Source organism: Salmo trutta, unplaced genomic scaffold, assembly GCF_901001165.1.
Source record: "Salmo trutta unplaced genomic scaffold, fSalTru1.1, whole genome shotgun sequence".
In the NCBI taxonomy this organism is placed as follows: Eukaryota; Metazoa; Chordata; class Actinopteri; order Salmoniformes; family Salmonidae; genus Salmo; species Salmo trutta.
The window spans coordinates 93,281-99,521 of NW_021822872.1; the positions used below are offsets into that span (position 1 = coordinate 93,281).

Sequence of the window (6,241 nt, forward strand, 5' to 3'; positions counted from 1 at the left end):
GCGATGTTTAAACACTAGGCTCGTTGTAGCTGGTGCTTTCACCGTCGGGTTATATTATATATCATTTGAAAGGTAATTTCATGACCTTTCACAACCTCTCGTCAAACTTGGTTTAAAACGTAACAGTGTTTTTCCTTTTGTTCCTGTCCTCTGGTGAAATCCCTATGGGACAGATGTATGCGATGGAGGGATAAAACTACGCGTTATTACATACATACTACTATCGCTACACTGCTGTCATACACTTCACAACTCTAAGGCACATAGAGCTTCAAAAACATCACTATGAGAAATCGTCTCCCCAAGTGAGCCTGACCCTGGATCATGGACTTTACACGTTATATTGTGTGTTGCTGACAACTGCCTCAAAGTCTATTTGATTTCAGGCATTGTTTTTGTTCTGTAACGGAAAATAATCCGTTTCCGTGACTGTTAAACCCGTATAGACCGGTGGGTTTTATAGACGGTCTGAAACGCAGCCCCAGTCCGCATGGAAACCACCGCACTGTTATTTATACGGTAAATCTCGCCCCGCACACGCGCGCCTTGGTCGGTGCAGATCATCTGCACCACGCGCCCTAGCAACTGCAGCATCAGCACGAGCCGCGCGGTGACTCGCTACGACAAAAGCCACGCACGGGATCCGCTGTGACGGTCTCTCTCCGCTCTGCAAAGCAAAGGATCTTCCAGCCCTGTTATTTCCCTGATATTCTCCGCGCTAATCTGCAACGTGGATCCTCGCTATCTGAAATATTTACATCATTTTCATCGGATGATATATTTCACCATCACGACAAAAACGGACTGCTCATCGATCAACAACACCGCGCGTTTCAGGACGGCAGGCTACAGCAACGCCCATAGCAACCTCTCTATGCGCATCCACGAGCCATCTGTTCATTACTGCTTGTTTGTGTCTATCGTCTCCGTCTCCGACATCTCTGCTCCGCTGTCGCCCTCTCCCGGTTCCTCTCCCGGTCCCTCTCCCGGTTCCTCTCCCGGTCCCTCTCCCGGTTCCTCTCCCGGTTCCTCTCCCCTGATCCCCCCCAGTCTCGTCTCCAGATTAGCGGCAGGTCTCATCTCTCGCCTCGCTGCTGGGCACGTACCCTCCATCACAAGGCCTCTTCACAGGTGAGCCAATCACTGGACCGGATTATCAACCGGATAATACTACCGGTAATGAATGCACGGCTCGGCATTGATCATACATTTATCATTTATCTTCTCTTGATCATGGCTGTGTGTTCTTAATAGTGATGACTACTGTATCATGTTGTTGTCCCATGTTTAAGAGTGTGGTCCTGCAGAGAGAGAGAGGGGGAGAAAGAGGGGAGAGAGAGAAAGAGAGAGCACATTGTTGGCATCTGGTTTGTGTTTGGATCCAGATATGCAGTATGAAGTGCCCTAGTCCCATAGCAACAGTGATGCTTGGTTCTGAGGGAAAGGGAGGGCTCTACTGCCAAATATAGCTTCTCTGCTGGACCAGCTCTCTCTCTCTTGTGTTCGGGTTCATCTGAGCAGCATGACAATCATAGCAGACCCAGCTTGTTTCTTCATCTAAACAGGGTAGAGGGGACAGGGGGTAGAGGGACAGGGGGTAGAGGGGACAGGGGGTAGAGGGACAGGGGGTAGAGGGGACAGGGGGATATCTGGGGACAGGGGTAGAGGGGACAGGGGGTAGAGGGACAGAAGGATATCTGGGGACAGGGGGTAGAGGAGACAGGGGGTAGAGGAGACAGGGGGTAGAGGGGACAGGGGGTAGAGGGACAGGGGGTAGAGGGGTCTGGGGACAGGAGAATATCTGGGGACAGGGGATATCTGGGGACAGGGGTAGGGAGACAGGAGGATATCTGGGGACAGGGGATATCTGGGGACAGGAGGATATCTGGGGACAGGAGGATATTGGGGACAGGAGGATATCTGGGGACAGGGGGATATCTGGGGACGGGGTGGTAGAGGAGACAGGAAGATATCTGGGGACAGGGGGATATCTGGGGACAGGAGGATATCTGGGGACAGGAGGATATCTGGGGACAGGGGGTAGAGGAGACAGGAGGATATCTGGGGACAGGAGGATATCTGGGGACAGGAGGATATCTGGGGACAGGAGGATATCTGGGGACAGGGGGATATCTGGGGACAGGAGGATATCTGGGGACAGGAGGATATCTGGGGACAGGGGATATCTGGGGACAGGAGGATATCTGGGGACAGGAGGATATCTGGGGACAGGGGGATATCTGGGGACAGGGGGATATCTGGGGACAGGGGATATCTGGGGACAGGAGGATATCTGGGGACAGGAGGATATCTGGGGACAGGAGGATATCTGGGGACAGGGGGTAGAGAGGCTGGGTTGGATGGTCTGTATGATGGGTTAGGGTTTTATGGCTGGTTGGATGGTCTGTATGATGGCTAAGGGTTTATATGGCTGGGTTGGATGGTCTGTATGATGGCTAAGGGTTTATATGGCTGGGTTGGATGGTCTGTATGATGGCTAAGGGTTTATATGGCTGGGTTGGATGGTCTGTATGATGGCTAAGGGTTTATATGGCTGGGTTGGATGGTCTGTATGATGGGTAAGGGTTAATATGGCTGGGTTGGATGGTCTGTATGATGGCTAAGGGTTTATATGGCTGGTTGGATGGTCTGTATGATGGCTAAGGGTTTATATGGCTGGTTGGATGGTCTGTATGATGGGTTAGGGTTTATATGGCTGGTTGGATGGTCTGTATGATGGCTAAGGGTTTATATGGCTGGGTTGGATGGTCTGTATGATGGCTAAGGGTTTATATGGCTGGTTGGATGGTCTGTATGATGGCTAAGGGTTTATATGGCTGGGTTGGATGGTCTGTATGATGGCTAAGGGTTTATATGGCTGGGTTGGATGGTCTGTATGATGGCTAAGGGTTTATATGGCTGGGTTGGAGGGTCTGTATGATGGCAAAGGGTTTATATGGCTGGGTTGGATGGTCTGTATGATGGGTTAGGGTTTATATGGCTGGGTTGGATGGTCTGTATGATGGCTAAGGGTTTATATGGCTGGTTGGATGGTCTGTATGATGGCTAAGGGTTTATATGGCTGGGCTGGATGGTCTGTATGATGGCTAAGGGTTTATATGGCTGGTTGGATGGTCTGTATGATGGGTTAGGGTTTATATGGCTGGGTTGGATGGTCTGTATGATGGGTAAGGGTTTATATGGCTGGGCTGGATGGTCTGTATGATGGCTAAGGGTTTATATGGCTGGTTGGATGGTCTGTATGATGGGTTAGGGTTTATATGGCTGGGTTGGATGGTCTGTATGATGGGTTAGGGTTTATACGGCTGGGTTGGATGGTCTGTATGATGGCTAAGGGTTTATATGGCTGGTTGGATGGTCTGTATGATGGCTAAGGGTTTATATGGCTGGGTTGGATGGTCTGTATGATGGCTAAGGGTTTATATGGCTGGGTTGGAGGGTCTGTATGATGGCTAAGGGTTTATATGGCTGGGTTGGATGGTCTGTATGATGGCTAAGGGTTTATATGGCTGGGTTGGATGGTCTGTATGATGGCTAAGGGTTTTATATGGCTGGGCTGGATGATCTGTATGATGGCTAAGGGTTTATATGGCTGGGTTGGATGGTCTGTATGATGGCTAAGGGTTTATATGGCTGGTTGGATGGTCTGTATGATGGGTTAGGGTTTATACGGCTGGGTTATTTGGTCTGTATGATGGCTAAGGGTTTATATGGCTGGGTTGGATGGTCTGTATGATGGCTAAGGGTTTATATGGCTGGGTTGGATGGTCTGTATGATGGCTAAGGGTTTATATAGCTGGGTTGGATGGTCTGTATGATGGCTAAGGGTTTATATGGCTGGGTTGGATGGTCTGTATGATGACTAAGGGTTTATATGGCTGTTTGGATGGTCTGTATGATGGCTAAGGGTTTATATGGCTGGTTGGATGGTCTGTATGATGGCTAAGGGTTTATATGTCTGGTTGGATGGTCTGTATGATGGGTTAGGGTTTATACGGCTGGGTTAGATGGTCTGTATGATGGCTAAGGGTTTATATGTCTGGGTTGGATGGTCTGTATGATGGCTAAGGGTTTATATGGCTGGGTTGGATGGTATGTATGATGGCTAAGGGTTTATATGGCTGGGTTGGATGGTCTGTATGATGGGTAAGGGTTTATATGGCTGGGTTGGATGGTCTGTATGATGGCTAAGGGTTTATATGGCTGGGTTGGATGGTCTGTATGATGGCTAAGGGTTTATATGGCTGGGTTGGATGGTCTGTATAATGGCTAAGGGTTTATATGGCTGGGTTGGATGGTCTGTATGATGGCTAAGGGTTTATATGGCTGGGTTGGATGGTCTGTATGATGGCTAAGGGTTTATATGGCTGGGTTGGAGGGTCTGTATGATGGCTAAGGGTTTATATGGCGGGTTGGATGGTCTGTATGATGGCTAAGGGTTTATATGGCTGGGTTGGATGGTCTGTATGATGGCTAAGGGTTTATATGGCTGGTTGGATGGTCTGTATGATGGCTAAGGGTTTATATGGCTGGTTGGATGGTCTGTATGATGGCTAAGGGTTTATATGGCTGGGTTGGAGGGTCTGTATGATGGCTAAGGGTTTATATGGCTGGGTTGGATGGTCTGTATGATGGCTAAGGGTTTATATGGCTGGGTTTGATGGTCTGTATGATGGGTTAGGGTTTATATGGCTGGGTTGGATGGTCTGTATGATGGGTTAGGGTTTATATGGCTGGTTGGATGGTCTGTATGATGGCTAAGGGTTTATATGGCTGGTTGGATGGTCTGTATGATGGCTAAGGGTTTATATGGCTGGGCTGGATGGTCTGTATGATGGGTAAGGGTTTATATGGCTGGGATTGGATGGTCTGTATGATGGCTAAGGGTTTATATGGCTGGGTTTGATGGTTAGTGTGTATTGTATTGATGGTGTACATCAGTGGGGCACCTGCCTCAGTCTGAGCATCTCACAGTAGAATGAGCTTTACCATAGGCCTGTGGATGGTTAGGGATTGGACAGACAGACAGAGGGTCAAACCATTTGTCTATCTGGCCCAGACCCTATCCCCAGCCAACAGATGCTCATAGGGTCGCTCTGGGCCCTGGGTAGATAGGCTTTCTGTTGACATAGCTAATGTTTGTTTACTTACACAAGGGCTGTTTACAAACAACTCTTTGCTAATTTGTTAGAATGAAATGTTCTTATATTCCCCCTCTCTTCTTCTCCTCCTGTCTTTCTGCAGAGAGCAGCTGATTCAGCTCCTCCCACATCCTCTGGCTCCTCCCAGCTGTGGCCCCTACTGGGCACGCTCCCTGGCTCTTACCTGATTGGTCCCCGGCCTCAGGACGGAAGCCACGCCCACCACACTCCCTGCATGAGGGACAAGGCCACTCAGGTGAGTGTGTGTATGAGTGTGTGTGGTTTGTATGCGTCTCACCTGTCTCTCTCTGTGGTGTCAGACCCCCAGGGCCTGGGCGGATGAGAGGAGGCGGGGGAGCCACAAGAGGTCGGCCTCCTGCGGGAGCACCGACCAGCTGAAAGAGGTCAGTCACACGGTTCAGCCTCTGCCTTTAGATAGTGACAGCGTAGTGACAGCGTAGTGACAACATATTAACAACATAGTGACAACATAGTTACAACATAGTTACAACATAGTGACAACATAGTGACAACATAATGACAACATAGTGACAACATAGTGACAACATAATGACAACATAGTGACAACATAATGACAACATAATAACAACATAGTGACAACATAATAACAACATAATGACAACATAATAACAACATAATGACAACATAGTGACAACATAATGACAACATAATGACAACATAGTGACAACATAATAACAACATAATAACAACATAGTGACAACATAATGACAACATAGTGACAACATAGTGACAACATAATAACAACATAGTGACAACATAGTGACAACATAGTGACAACATAATAACAACATAATGACAACATAATAACAACATAGTTACAACATAATAACAACATAGTGACAACATAGTGACAACATAGTGACAACATAATAACAACATAGTGACAACATAGTGACAACATAGTGACAACATAATAACAACATACTGACAACATAGTTACAACATACTGACAACATAGTTACAACATAATAACAACATAGTTACAACATAATGACAACATAGTGACAACATAGTGACAACATAATAACAACATAGTG

The 6,241-nt window shown here is 47.7% G+C and overlaps 1 long non-coding RNA gene across 1 annotated transcript; it reads left to right on the top strand.

Moving 5' to 3' along the window:
- Nucleotides 1-786: 786 nt before the first annotated feature.
- LOC115186221 (uncharacterized) lies at nt 787-5,626 on the top strand. The gene is made up of 3 exons (XR_003875652.1): nt 787-1,131; nt 5,266-5,418; nt 5,483-5,626. It is a non-coding gene; the product is annotated as an uncharacterized LOC115186221 (long non-coding RNA).
- The last annotated feature ends 615 nt before the right edge of the window (nt 5,627-6,241 follow it).